This window comes from Antechinus flavipes, chromosome X (assembly GCF_016432865.1).
Source record: "Antechinus flavipes isolate AdamAnt ecotype Samford, QLD, Australia chromosome X, AdamAnt_v2, whole genome shotgun sequence".
In the NCBI taxonomy this organism is placed as follows: domain Eukaryota; kingdom Metazoa; phylum Chordata; class Mammalia; order Dasyuromorphia; family Dasyuridae; genus Antechinus; species Antechinus flavipes.
In genome coordinates, this window is record NC_067404.1 from 58189534 (window position 1) to 58201609 (window position 12076).

General features: G+C 45.4%; 1 protein-coding gene and 1 long non-coding RNA gene across 2 annotated transcripts in view; both read right to left on the reverse strand.

Moving 5' to 3' along the window:
- ZDHHC15 (zinc finger DHHC-type palmitoyltransferase 15) overlaps nt 1-12076 on the reverse strand; it is a 58642-nt gene that overhangs the window by 9687 nt on the left and 36879 nt on the right. The gene's annotated exons all lie outside the window — the stretch shown is intronic.
- On the reverse strand, nt 261-9965 carry LOC127542669 (uncharacterized). Its single transcript, XR_007948778.1, has 14 exons — nt 9697-9965; nt 9085-9356; nt 8321-8811; nt 7421-7692; nt 4999-5144; nt 4168-4551; nt 3593-3893; nt 3018-3062; nt 2819-2960; nt 2670-2761; nt 2037-2235; nt 1408-1688; nt 1088-1237; nt 261-600 (listed from the first exon to the last, which is right to left on the reverse strand). It is a non-coding gene; the product is annotated as an uncharacterized LOC127542669 (long non-coding RNA).

Consider the following 12076-nt stretch of genomic DNA (forward strand, 5'->3'; position numbering starts at 1 on the left):
TACCTTTCTTTAGTCACTAGTCTTTCCTATATCTTCTCTACTTCCTGTCTTTCTCAGACCTCCTTCTATCTGTACTCTTCTTTCTTACCCTCCCCACTGCTTTTTGCCTGTTTTCTCTTCCCCTGTCTGTCCCAACTATCTTTCTCCGACATCCCTCTATTGCTACTTCTCCCTTTTGTCTTTCCTATATCTTCTCTACTCCTCTCTCTTACCCCCTCCCCTTTCCCTTCTTTAGTCACTTGTCTTTCCTCTATCTTCTCTCCTTTTTCTATCTCTTTTCTCTCCTTCCTGTCTTTCTCAGACCTTCCTCTATGGCTACTCCTCTCTTACCCCCACTGCTTTTTGCCTGTTTTCCCTCTCCCCCCCCCCTTTCCCTTCTTGCTCTTCTTTAGTCATGTCTTTCCTCTACTCTCCTTTTTCTATGTTTTTTCTCTCCTTCCTGCTTTCTCAGCCCTCTCTCTATCTCTACTCCTCTCTTACCCCCTCCTCTTTCCTGTCTTTCTCAGACCTCCCTGTATCTGTGTCCTTCTTTAGTCACTAGTCTTTCCTATACCTTCTCTCCCCCTTCTCTCTTTTCTCTCCTTCCTGTCTTTTTCAGCCCTTTCTCTATCTCTACTCCTCTCTCTTACCCCCTCCTCTTTCCTGTCTTTCTCAGCCCTCCCTCTATCTGTGCCTTTAGTCACTTGTCTTTCCTATATCTTCCCTCCTTCCTGTCTTTCTCAGACCTTCCTCTATGGCTACTCCTCTCTTACCCCCACTGCTTTTTGCCTGTTTTCCCTCTCCCCCCCCTTTCCCTTCTTGCTCTTCTTTAGTCATGTCTTTCCTCTATCTTCTCTCCTTTTTCTATCTCTTTTCTCTCCTTCCTGTCTTTCTCAGACCTTCCTCTATGGCTACTCCTCTCTTACCCCCACTGCTTTTTGCCTGTTTTCCCTCTCCCCCCCCCTTTCCCTTCTTGCTCTTCTTTAGTCATGTCTTTCCTCTATCTTCTCTCCTTTTTCTATCTGTTTTCTCTCCTTCCTGTCTTTCTCAGCCCTCTCTCTATCTCTACTCCTCTCTTACCCCCTCCTCTTTCCTGTCTTTCTCAGACCTCCCTCTATGGCTACTCCTCCCTCTTACCCCCCAATGCTTTTTGCCGTTTTCCCTTCCCCTTTCTGTCCCACCTCGTTCTCTCCTCATTTTGCCTTCTATTTTCCCTCTTCCCCTTCTTTAGTCTCTAGTCTTTCTTATATCTTTTCTCCTCCCTCTATCTCTACTCCTCTCTCTTACCCCCACTGCTTTTTGCCTATCTTCTCTCTCCTTCCTGTCTTTCTCAGCCCTTCTTCTATCTGTGCCTTTCTTTAGTCATGTCTTTCCTATACCTTCTCTCCTCCTTCTATCTCTTGTCTCTCCTTCCTGTCTTTCGCAGACCTCCCTCTATCTCTACTCCTCTCTTACCCCCACTGATTTTTGCCTATTTTCTCTGCCCCCTCCTTTAGTCACTTGTCTTTCCTATACCTTCTCTCCTTTTTCTCTTTTCTCTCCTTCCTGTCTTTCTCAGGCCTCTCTCTATCTCTACTCCTCTCTCTTACTCCCTCCTCTTTCCTGTCTTTCTCAGACCTCCCTGTATCTGTGTCCTTCTTTAGTCACTAGTCTTTCCTATACCTTCTGTCCCCCTTCTCTCTTTTCTCTCCTTCCTGTCTTTCTCAGCCCTCTCTCTATCTCTACTCCTCTCTCTTACCCCCTCCTCTTTCCTCTCTTTCTTAGACCTTCCTCTATGGCTACTCCTCTTACCCCCACTGCTTTTTGCCTGTTTTCCCTCTTCCCCTTCTTGCTCTTCTTTAGTCATGTCTTTCCTCTATCTTCTCTCCTTTTTCTATCTCTTTTCTCTCCTTCCTGTCTTTTTCAGCCCTTTCTCTATCTCTACTCCTCTCTCTTACCCCCTCCTCTTTCCTGTCTTTCTCAGACCTCCCTCTATCTGTGCCTTTCTTTAGTCACTAGTCTTTCCTATACCTTCTCACCCCCTTCTCTCTTTTCTCTCCTTCCTGTCTTTCTCAGACCTCCCTCTATCTCTACTCCTCTCTCTTACCCTCACTGCTTTTTGCCTGTTTTCCCTCTTCTCTTGCTCTTCTTTAGTCATGTCTTTCCTATATCTTCTCTCCTTTTTCTATCTCTTTTCTCTCCTTCCTGTCTTTTTCAGCCCTTTCTCTATCTCTACTCCTCTCTCTTACCCCCTCCTCTTTCCTGTCTTTCTCAGCCCTCCCTCTATCTGTGCCTTTCTTTAGTCACTTGTCTTTCCTATATCTTCCCTCCTTCCTGTCTTTCTCAGACCTTCCTCTATGGCTACTCCTCTCTTACCCCCACTGCTTTTTGCCTGTTTTCCCTCTCCCCCCCCTTTCCCTTCTTGCTCTTCTTTAGTCATGTCTTTCCTCTATTTTCTCTCCTTTTTCTATCTCTTTTCTCTCCTTCCTGTCTTTCTCAGACCTTCCTCTATGGCTACTCCTCTCTTACCCCCACTGCTTTTTGCCTGTTTTCCTCTCCCCCCCCTTTCCCTTCTTGCTCTTCTTTAGTCATGTCTTTCCTCTATCTTCTCTCCTTTTTCTATCTGTTTTCTCTCCTTCCTGTCTTTCTCAGCCCTTTCTCTATCTCTACTCCTCTCTCTTACCCCCTCCTCTTTCCTGTCTTTCTCAGACCTCCCTGTATCTGTGTCCTTCTTTAGTCACTAGTCTTTCCTATACCTTCTGTCCCCCTTCTCTCTTTTCTCTCCTTCCTGTCTTTCTCAGCCCTCTCTCTATCTCTACTCCTCTCTCTTACCCCCTCCTCTTTCCTCTCTTTCTTAGACCTTCCTCTATGGCTACTCCTCTTACCCCCACTGCTTTTTGCCTGTTTTCCCTCTTCCCCTTCTTGCTCTTCTTTAGTCATGTCTTTCCTCTATCTTCTCTCCTTTTTCTATCTCTTTTCTCTCCTTCCTGTCTTTCTCAGCCCTCTCTCTATCTCTATTCCTCTCTCTTACCCCCTCCTCTTTCCTGTCTTTCTCAGACCTCCCTCTATCTGTGCCTTTCTTTAGTCACTAGTCTTTCCTATACCTTCTCACCCCCTTCTCTCTTTTCTCTCCTTCCTGTCTTTCTCAGACCTCCCTCTATCTCTACTCCTCTCTCTTACCCCCACTGCTTTTTGCCTATTTTCTCTGCCCCTTCCTCTTTCCCTTCTTGCTCTTCTTTAGTCACTTGTCTTTCCTATATCTTCTCTCCTCTATCTCTACTCCTCTCCCTTACCCCCCAATGCTTTTTACCATTTTCTCTTCCCCTTTCTGTCCCACCTCTGTCTCTCATTTTGCCTTCTATTTTCCCTCTTCCCCCCCCTCTTTCCCTTCTTGCTCTTCTTTAGTCTCTAGTCTTTCTTAAATCTTTTCTCCTCCCTCTATCTCTACTCCTCTCTCTTACCCCCACTGCTTTTTGCCTATTTTCTCTGCCCCCTTCCTCTTTCCCTTCTTGCTCTTCTTTAGTCACTTGTCTTTCCTATATCTTCTCTCCTTTTTCTATCTCTTCTCTCTCCTTCCTGTCTTTCTCAGCCCTTCTTCTATCTGTGCCTTTCTTTAGTCATGTCTTTCCTATACCTTCTCTCCTCCTTCTATCTCTTGTCTCTCCTTCCTGTCTTTCGCAGACCTCCCTCTATGGCTACTCCTCTCTCTTACCCCCACTGATTTTTGCCTATTTTCTCTGCCCCCCTCCTCTTTCCCTTCTTGCTCTTCTTTAGTCACTTGTCTTTCCTATACCTTCTCTCCTTTTTCTCTTTTCTCTCCTTCCTGTCTTTTTCAGCCCTTTCTCTATGGCTATTCCTCTCTTACCCCCACTGCTTTTTGCCTGTTTTCCCTCTTCCCCTTCTTGTTCTTCTTTAGTCACTAGTCTTTCCTATACCTTCTCTCCCCCTTCTCTCTTTTCTCTCCTTCCTGTCTTTCTCAGACCTTCCTCTATGGCTACTCCTCTCTTACCCCCAGTGTATTTTGCCTATTTTCCCTCTGCCCCCCCTTTCCCTTCTTGCTCTTCTTCTTTAGTCATGTCTTTCCTCTCCTTCCTGTCTTTCTCAGCCCTCTCTCTATCTCTACTCCTCTCTCTTACCCCCTACTCTTTGCTGTCTTTCTCAGCCCTCCCTCTATCTGTGCCCTTCTTTAGTCACTTGTCTTTCCTATACCTTATCTCCCCCTTCTCTCTTTTCTCTCCTTCCTGTTTCTCAGACCTCCCTCTATGGCTACTCCTCTCTCTTAGCCCCCACTGTTTTTTGCCCTTTTCTCTTCCTCTTTCTTCCCACCTCATTCTCTCCTTATTTTGCCTTCTATTTTCCCTCTTCTCCCCTCCTCTTTCCCTTCTTGCTCTTCTTTAGTCACTTGTCTTTCCTCTATCTTCTCTCCTTTTTCTATCTCTTTTCTCTCCTTCCTGTCTTTCTCAGCCCTCTCTCTATCTCTACTCCTCTCTTACCCCCTCCTCTTTCCTGTCTTTCTCAGACCTCCCTGTATCTGTGTCCTTCTTTAGTCACTAGTCTTTCCTATACCTTCTCTCCTTCCTGTCTTTCTCAGACCTCCCTCTATGGCTACTCCTCTCTCTTACCCCCATTGCTTTTTGCCTGTTTTCCCTCTTCTCTTGCTCTTCTTTAGTCATGTCTTTCCTATATCTTCTCTCCTTTTTCTATCTCTTTTCTCTCCTTCCTGTCTTTTTCAGCCCTTTCTCTATGGCTACTCCTCTCTTACCCCCACTGCTTTTTGCCTGTTTTCCATCTCCCCCCCTTTCCCTTCTTGCTCTTCTTTAGTCATGTCTTTCCTCTACTCTCCTTTTTCTATCTCTTTTCTCTCCTTCCTGTCTTTCTCAGGCCTCTCTCTATCTCTACTCCTCTCTCTTACCCCCTCCTCTTTCCTGTCTTTCTCAGACCTCCCTGGATCTGTGCCCTTCTTTAGTCACTAGTCTTTCCTATACCTTCTGTCCCCCTTCTCTCTTTTCTCTCCTTCCTGTCTTTCTGTCTTTCTCAGACCTCCCTCTATGGCTACTCCTCTCTCTTACCCCCACTGCTTTTTGCCTGTTTTCCCTCTTCCCCTTCTTGCTCTTCTTTAGTCATGTCTTTCCTCTATCTTCTCTCCTTTTTCTATCTCTTTTCTCTCCTTCCTGTCTTTCTCAGCCCTTTCTCTATCTCTACTCCTCTCTCTTACCCCCTCTTCTTTCCTGTCTTTCTCAGCCCTCCCTCTATCTGTGCCTTTCTTTAGTCACTTGTCTTTCCTATATCTTCCCTCCTTCCTGTCTTTCTCAGACCTTCCTCTATGGCTAATCCTCTCTCTTACCCCCACTGCTTTTCGCCTGTTTTCCCTCTTCTCTTGCTCTTCTTTAGTCATGTCTTTCCTATATCTTCTCTCCTTTTTCTCTCCTTCCTGTCTTTTTCAGCCCTTTCTCTATCTCTACTCCTCTCTCTTACCCCCACTGCTTTTTGCCTATTTTCTCTGACCCCTTCCTCTTTCCCTTCTTGCTCTTCTTTAGTCACTTGCCTTTCCTATATCTTCTCTCCTTTTTCTATCTCTTCTCTCTCCTTCCTGTCTTTCTCAGCCCTTCTTCTATCTGTGCCTTTCTTTAATCATGTCTTTCCTATACCTTCTCTCCTCCTTCTATCTCTTGTCTCTCCTTCCTGTCTTTCGCAGACCTCCCTCTATGGCTACTCCTCTCTCTTACCCCCACTGCTTTTTGCCTATTTTCTCTGACCCCTTCCTCTTTCCCTTCTTGCTCTTCTTTAGTCACTTGCCTTTCCTATATCTTCTCTCCTTTTTCTATCTCTTCTCTCTCCTTCCTGTCTTTCTCAGCCCTTCTTCTATCTGTGCCTTTCTTTAATCATGTCTTTCCTATACCTTCTCTCCTCCTTCTATCTCTTGTCTCTCCTTCCTGTCTTTCGCAGACCTCCCTCTATGGCTACTCCTCTCTCTTACCCCCACTGCTTTTTGCCTGTTTTCCCTCTCCCCCCCCTTTCCCTTCTTGCTCTTCTTTAGTCATGTCTTTCCTCTATCTTCTCTCCTTTTTCTATCTCTTTTCTCTCCTTCCTGTCTTTCTCAGCCCTCTCTCTATCTCTACTCCTCTCTCTTACTCCACACTGCTTTTTGCCATTTTCTCTTCCCCTTTCTGTCCCACCTCTGTCTCTCATTTTGCCTTCTATTTTCTCTCTTCCCCCCACTCTTTCCCTTCTTGCTCTTCTTTAGTCTCTAGCCTTTCTTAAATCTTTTCTCCTCCCTCTATCTCTACTCCTCTCTCTTACCCCCACTGCTTTTTGCCTATTTTCTCTGACCCCTTCCTCTTTCCCTTCTTGCTCTTCTTTAGTCACTTGTCTTTCCTATATCTTCTCTCCTTTTTCTATCTCTTCTCTCTCCTTCCTGTCTTTCTCAGCCCTTCTTCTATCTGTGCCTTTCTTTAGTCATGTCTTTCCTATACCTTCTCTCCTCCTTCTATCTCTTGTCTCTCCTTCCTGTCTTTCGCAGACCTCCCTCTATGGCTACTCCTCTCTCTTACCCCCATTGCTTTTTGCCTGTTTTCCCTCTTCTCTTGCTCTTCTTTAGTCACTTGTCTTTCCTATATCTTCTCTCCTCTATCTCTACTCCTCTCCCTTACCCCCCAATGCTTTTTGCCATTTTCTCTTCCCCTTTCTGTCCCACCTCTGTCTCTCATTTTGCCTTCTATTTTCCCTCTTCCCCCCACTCTTTCCCTTCTTGCTCTTCTTTAGTCTCTAGCCTTTCTTAAATCTTTTCTCCTCCCTCTATCTCTACTCCTCTCTCTTACCCCCACTGCTTTTTGCCTATTTTCTCTGACCCCTTCCTCTTTCCTTCTTGCTCTTCTTTAGTCACTTGTCTTTCCTATATCTTCTCTCCTTTTTCTATCTCTTCTCTCTCCTTCCTGTCTTTCTCAGCCCTTCTTCTATCTGTGCCTTTCTTTAGTCATGTCTTTCCTATACCTTCTCTCCTCCTTCTATCTCTTGTCTCTCCTTCCTGTCTTTCTGTCTTTCTCAGACCTCCCTCTATGGCTACTCCTCTCTCTTACCCCCATTGCTTTTTGCCTGTTTTCCCTCTTCTCTTGCTCTTCTTTAGTCATGTCTTTCCTCTATCTTCTCTCCTTTTTCTATCTCTTTTCTCTCCTTCCTGTCTTTTTCAGCCCTTTCTCTATCTCTACTCCTCTCTCTTACCCCCTCCTCTTTCCTGTCTTTCTCAGCCCTCCCTCTATCTGTGCCTTTCTTTAGTCACTTGTCTTTCCTATATCTTCCCTCCTTCTTGTCTTTCTCAGACCTTCCTCTATGGCTATTCCTCTCTTACCCCCACTGCTTTTTGCCTGTTTTCCCTCTTCCCCTTCTTGTTCTTCTTTAGTCACTAGTCTTTCCTATACCTTCTCTCCCCCTTCTCTCTTTTCTCTCCTTCCTGTCTTTCTCAGACCTTCCTCTATGGCTACTCCTCTCTTACCCCCAGTGCTTTTTGCCTATTTTCCCTCTGCCCCCCCTTTCCCTTCTTGCTCTTCTTCTTTAGTCATGTCTTTCCTCTCCTTCCTGTCTTTCTCAGCCCTCTGTCTATCTCTACTCCTCTCTCTTACCCCCTCCTCTTTGCTGTCTTTCTCAGACCTCCCTCTATCTGTGCCTTTCTTTAGTCACTAGTCTTTCCTATACCTTCTCTCCCCCTTCTCTCTTTTCTCTCCTTCCTGTTTCTCAGACCTCCCTCTATGGCTCTTAGCCCCCACTGTTTTTTGCCCTTTTCTCTTCCTCTTTCTTCCCACCTCATTCTCTCCTTATTTTGCCTTCTATTTTCCCTCTTCTCCCCTCCTCTTTCCCTTCTTGCTCTTCTTTAGTCACTTGTCTTTCCTCTATCTTCTCTCCTTTTTCTATCTCTTTTCTATCTCTTTTCTCTCCTTCCTGTCTTTCTCAGGCCTCTCTCTATCTCTACTCCTCTCTCTTACCCCCTCCTCTTTGCTGTCTTTCTCAGACCTCCCTCTATCTGTGCCTTTCTTTAGTCACTAGTCTTTCCTATACCTTCTCTCCCCCTTCTCTCTTTTCTCTCCTTCCTGTTTCTCAGACCTCCCTCTATGGCTCTTAGCCCCCACTGTTTTTTGCCCTTTTCTCTTCCTCTTTCTTCCCACCTCATTCTCTCCTTATTTTGCCTTCTATTTTCCCTCTTCTCCCCTCCTCTTTCCCTTCTTGCTCTTCTTTAGTCACTTGTCTTTCCTCTATCTTCTCTCCTTTTTCTATCTCTTTTCTATCTCTTTTCTCTCCTTCCTGTCTTTCTCAGGCCTCTCTCTATCTCTACTCCTCTCTTACCCCCTCCTCTTTCCTGTCTTTCTCAGACCTCCCTGTATCTGTGTCCTTCTTTAGTCACTAGTCTTTCCTATACCTTCTCTCCTTCCTGTCTTTCTCAGACCTCCCTCTATGGCTACTCCTCTCTCTTACCCCCACTGCTTTTTGCCTGTTTTCCCTCTTCCCCTTCTTGCTCTTCTTTAGTCATGTCTTTCCTCTATCTTCTCTCCTTTTTCTATCTCTTTTCTCTCCTTCCTGTCTTTCTCAGCCCTCTCTCTATCTCTACTCCTCTCTTACCCCCTCCTCTTTCCTGTCTTTCTCAGACCTCCCTGTATCTGTGTCCTTCTTTAGTCACTAGTCTTTCCTATACCTTCTCTCCTTCCTGTCTTTCTCAGACCTCCCTCTATGGCTACTCCTCTCTCTTACCCCCACTGCTTTTTGCCTGTTTTCCCTCTTCCCCTTCTTGCTCTTCTTTAGTCATGTCTTTCCTCTATCTTCTCTCCTTTTTCTATCTCTTTTCTCTCCTTCCTGTCTTTCTCAGGCCTCTCTCTATCTCTACTCCTCTCTCTTACCCCCTCTTCTTTCCTGTCTTTCTCAGCCCTCCCTCTATCTGTGCCTTTCTTTAGTCACTTGTCTTTCCTATATCTTCCCTCCTTCTTGTCTTTCTCAGACCTTCCTCTATGGCTATTCCTCTCTTACCCCCACTGCTTTTTGCCTGTTTTCCCTCTTCCCCTTCTTGTTCTTCTTTAGTCACTAGTCTTTCCTATACCTTCTCTCCCCCTTCTCTCTTTTCTCTCCTTCCTGTCTTTCTCAGACCTTCCTCTATGGCTACTCCTCTCTTACCCCCAGTGCTTTTTGCCTATTTTCCCTCTGCCCCCCCTTTCCCTTCTTGCTCTTCTTCTTTAGTCATGTCTTTCCTCTCCTTCCTGTCTTTCTCAGCCCTCTGTCTATCTCTACTCCTCTCTCTTACCCCCTCCTCTTTGCTGTCTTTCTCAGACCTCCCTCTATCTGTGCCTTTCTTTAGTCACTAGTCTTTCCTATACCTTCTCTCCCCCTTCTCTCTTTTCTCTCCTTCCTGTTTCTCAGACCTCCCTCTATGGCTCTTAGCCCCCACTGTTTTTTGCCCTTTTCTCTTCCTCTTTCTTCCCACCTCATTCTCTCCTTATTTTGCCTTCTATTTTCCCTCTTCTCCCCTCCTCTTTCCCTTCTTGCTCTTCTTTAGTCACTTGTCTTTCCTCTATCTTCTCTCCTTTTTCTATCTCTTTTCTATCTCTTTTCTCTCCTTCCTGTCTTTCTCAGGCCTCTCTCTATCTCTACTCCTCTCTTACCCCCTCCTCTTTCCTGTCTTTCTCAGACCTCCCTGTATCTGTGTCCTTCTTTAGTCACTAGTCTTTCCTATACCTTCTCTCCTTCCTGTCTTTCTCAGACCTCCCTCTATGGCTACTCCTCTCTCTTACCCCCACTGCTTTTTGCCTGTTTTCCCTCTTCCCCTTCTTGCTCTTCTTTAGTCATGTCTTTCCTCTATCTTCTCTCCTTTTTCTATCTCTTTTCTCTCCTTCCTGTCTTTCTCAGGCCTCTCTCTATCTCTACTCCTCTCTCTTACCCCCTCTTCTTTCCTGTCTTTCTCAGCCCTCCCTCTATCTGTGCCTTTCTTTAGTCACTTGTCTTTCCTATATCTTCCCTCCTTCCTGTCTTTCTCAGACCTTCCTCTATGGCTACTCCTCTCTCTTACCCCCACTGCTTTTCGCCTGTTTTCCCTCTTCTCTTGCTCTTCTTTAGTCATGTCTTTCCTCTGTCTTCTCTCCTTTTTCTATATCTTCTCTCTCCTTCCTGTCTTTCTCAGCCCTCCCTCTATCTGTGCCTTTCTTTAGTCACTTGTCTTTCCTATATCTTCTCACCTTCCTGTCTTTCTCAGACCTCCCTCTGTCTCTACTCCTCTCTCTTACTCCCCACTGTTTTTTGCCCTTTTCTCTTCTCCCTTTTTTCCCACCTCATTCTCTCCTCATTTTGCCTTCTATTTTCCCTCTTCCTTCCTCCTCTTTTCCTTCTTGCTCTTCTTTAGTCAGTAGTCTTTCCTCTATCTCTTTTCTCTGCTTCTCTCTTTCAGTCCCATCTCTTTTCTCTCCTCACTTTGCCTTCTATCTCCCCTCTCTTTTCCCCCTCCTCTTTCCATTCTTGCTCTTCTTTAGGCACCAGTCTTTCCTATATCTTCTCTCCCCCTTCTATTTCTTTTCTCTCTTTTTTTCTCTGTGATTCTCTGTGAATCTCCTATTTCACCCTTCTTTTACTTCTTCCCTTTTTCTTCTCTCTTTTCTCCCCTTCTATCTCTTTGATTACCCCTCATCCCTCTTTCTTTATTAATTTCTCTCTACTCTCTTTTCTCTTACTCTCCTCTTTTCTTTCCTCCTCTTCCCCCCTTTGTCTTCTATCTCCTCCTTTTCTTTTCCCTCTATTCCCTTTCTCCTATGTCTTTTCCTTCTATCTCCTCTTTCTTTTCTTTCACTCCTTTCTTTTACTCTTCTTTTCTCTCTGTCCCCACATCCTCTTTTTCTTGTCTCCTCTTTCTCTCTCTCTCCCTTCCCCATAGGTTAAATGGCTCTCACCTCTTCAAACCCCAGTCCTCTTGCTCACCTTCAGTCTCTAATTACTTCCTGCCTACCGTGTGTGTCTAAATGGAACTGGCGTTCTAGTTGCAAGCAAAATGTCCTTTAGTCATGTCTTTCCTATATCTTCTCTCCTTTTTCTATCTCTTTTCTCTCTTTCCTGTCTTTTTCTTTTTGTGCAAGCACAAAGGTCCTTTCGCAGTTGATCTCCTTACCTGAAGCCTTTGTCTTCTTCAGTTTATCTTTGTACCTGTTAAATATATTCCTAAAGTGCATATCTGACCATGCTTAGTGTCGAAAGTCTTGTATCATTTGGCCTCAACTTATTCTTTTCCTATTTTTCAAGGAAGAAACATGTATTTTCTTTTCCTTCTACTTTTCACCATTGAAAAAAAGACCACCAAACCCTTAGGACAAATGTCAAGTAAAACATATTCTGCGTTTCACATCCTTGCCCCTCCTGCACTCTGTGCCCCCTAGAGTGGGTCATTCATTCCTGGCCTTGGCATGTGTGTGTAGCCCCCATTGGCATTTCTCTTAGCGTACCAACGCCATCCCTCCTCACCTCGTCATCCCCAGTCACCTTTTGCATAAGGTTTGCTGAGGCAGGATCTTGCAAAAGTAGGCATTAGTGTCTAGAGAATTATACTTGACTTAATAATGTCCTCTTACGTATGGAACATTGAGAAGGCAGCTCCTCCCCCCCTTTTATCTTTCACTCAAGTCCTCCTCCGACTTGAGAGGAAGTGACCGTTTGACAGCTCACGAGCAGAAGTCGGGTTCGAATGGATCCCGGTAAGACACCGAGTGCCAGCCCGCACCTGACGCCGCAGTCATCATCTTAAGAGTGGCCGGGGTCAAGTTCCGAGAGGCTTTGCTGCAGATGAGGAATCTTTCAGCTGTGGCGACTCTTGTGGTGTAGCCATCGAAGAGGGGCAACGAGCCCTGACTGGAGGAAGCGCGGCAGGGCCAAACTGCCATTTTCTTCTAATGCTTTTCCCTCTCCCTTCTCCACTCCGTCCCTGTCATCTACTTGATATTCTGACTATCCCTGTTTTCAACCTATAAATGGTAAGATGGATCCTGATTTCAGGAATGATATGGACAATAAAAATCTATTTGCCAGTCACAACACGGTGTGCTGATTGCGCAAGGTGGGCGAGGCCAGAGAAGTGATGGAGTTAGACCCGTTCAAAGACCGGGGG